Here is a 2,284-nt window from a genome sequence, read left to right as displayed (position 1 = left end):
CATTGAGATGCTCCAGCACCATGCACAGCTGTGGGAGATTGAAAAAGTGACAGGTTTCTCGACAGCAATCTGGAAAATGTATAATCTGTCCTCAGAGATCACTAGAAAGAACTGGATGGATTGCCGAGGCTTCCGCTAGGTAAAGAAGTATTCAGTGTTTAATAATAAAGGAAAGAAAGTAAATGCATTAGAAAGATTAAGTGATCATTTTATTTGAAGAAGACAAACCAGGCTTTCTGTCAAATGTTCATTTATGCATGTTATAAGCAAGCAGGGTACTGAAATATTTCTTTTTCCTCTGCTTTGTTAAGTACCTGACTACATTGCTAACATTTATTGAACACTTACTAAGCACCAGACACTGCACTGGGCCTTTGTTAATCATTATTTGACTTAATATCAGTCAAATAGACAAGTGTGGTGGCTGGGCAGCCGGCAGGGCAGCGAACTGTCTGGCTTGTAGCCTTCCTCCTTGGTTGAGGAAATGACCGACCAGTACAGTATTCTCTTCAAACAAGAGCAAGCCCATGATGATGCCATTTGGTCGGTTGCCTGGGGAACAAACAAGAAAGAAAACTCTGAGACAGTGGTTACAGGGTCCCTGGATGACCTAGTGAAGGTCTGGAAGTGGTGTGATGAGAGGCTGGACCTAGAACGGAGTCTAGAGGGACATCAATGTCTGTGGACATCAGCCACACGCTGCCCATCGCTGCGTCCAGTTCTCTTGATGCTCATATTCATCTCTGGGACTTGGATAACGGCAAACAGATAAAATCTATAGATGCAGGACCAGTGGATGCCTGGACTTTGGCCTTTTCTCCTGATTCCCAGTATCTGGCCACAGGAACTCATGTGGGGAAAATGAACATTTTTGGTGTGGAAAGTGGGAAAAAGGAATTTTCTCTGGACACAAGAGGAAAATTCATTCTTAGTATTGCATATAGCTCTGATGGGAAGTATCTGGCCAGTGGATCCATGAATAGGATCATCAATATTTTGATATTGCAACTGGAAAACTTCTGCACACGCTGGGAGGCCATGCTATGCCTATCCGTTCCCTGATATTCTCCCCAGATTCTCAGCTCCTGGTCACTGCATCAGATGATAGCTACATCAAGATCTATGATGTACAACATGCCAATTTGGCTGGCACGCTGAGTGGCCATGCATCATGGGTGCTGAATGTTGCGTTTTGTCCTGACGACACCCACTTTGTGTCCAGTTCATCTGATAAAAGTGTGAAAGTTTGGGATGTTGGAACAAGAACCTGTGTTCACACCTTCTTCGATCACCAGGATCAGGTCTGGAGAGTAAAATACAATGGAAATGGCTTAAAGATTGTGTCCATGGGTGATGACCAGGAAATCCACGTCTATGATTGCCCCGTGTAAACACCAGAATCTCGCAGGTTGGTGTGCAGGTCATGACATTCTGTACCTCTCTAGCTTTAAGAAAATAGAGTGTTTATTGGAACAGAAACTGGAATTTTGTAGATATGGTATCTGTTCATACTTTAACATAAAGTGTTCATAACATACACACACACACAAAAATATCAGCCAAATAAACATTAGGTATTGAGACCCTACTATGAGAAAGGTAGATAAATACTAAATGCTAAAAAGGAATGCAATAAAGATACCCTTTAAGCTCCCACAAAGCTTCTGGGCATAACTAAGGAAATAAGATGTGCAAGCACACACACAGGAAAAAAATACAAATTAACATATTACAGAGTGACAATGATGGCAAAGACAGAGGTTGGGATCTGGAAGGATGGCCCTGCCAGTCTAGAGCATCTTCCACATTTGAGAACTCTGGAAGGAACATAAGTCAGCTAGCTGTAGTGAGCATCCATTTGGGAAAGCATGCTGCCTCTGGAAGGCTGATGTAATTATGGAAGGTCAGGACAGAGGGAAAAGGCCAGTACTTATCTTTAGGATGCTCATTTCATATACATATTTATCCATGTGAACAAAACCCAGATCACAGATTTAAACTTTTCATCTTTTTCCTACTTTCACACACACACACGATTCACCATATATATATGTAACTTTTTAGTGACTCCCTACTCCCCAAAAAAGAAAACCAGGATTTTGCTTTATTTTGTTTTCCACATTTGGCTATGAATAAAGATACAACTAATATTTTTAAAGATTTTATTTATTTATTTATTTATTTATTTATTTATTTATTTATTTATTTGATAAAGAGCACACAAGCAGGGGAAGCAGCAGAGGGAGAGGGAGAAGCAGACTCCCAGTGGAGCAGGGTGCAGAAT

The 2,284-nt window shown here is 41.2% G+C and overlaps 1 pseudogene; it reads left to right on the top strand.

The window, feature by feature from the left end:
* The first annotated feature begins 417 nt into the window (after positions 1 to 417).
* Positions 418 to 1,392, top strand: LOC140610177 (uncharacterized; annotated as a pseudogene).
* The last annotated feature ends 892 nt before the right edge of the window (positions 1,393 to 2,284 follow it).

The sequence above is a fragment of the Canis lupus genome, chromosome 2 (assembly GCF_048164855.1).
Source record: "Canis lupus baileyi chromosome 2, mCanLup2.hap1, whole genome shotgun sequence".
Taxonomy (NCBI): Eukaryota; Metazoa; Chordata; class Mammalia; order Carnivora; family Canidae; genus Canis; species Canis lupus.
The sequence above is the reverse complement of the archived record's forward strand: the minus strand, read 5'-3'. Positions and strand labels throughout refer to the sequence as shown.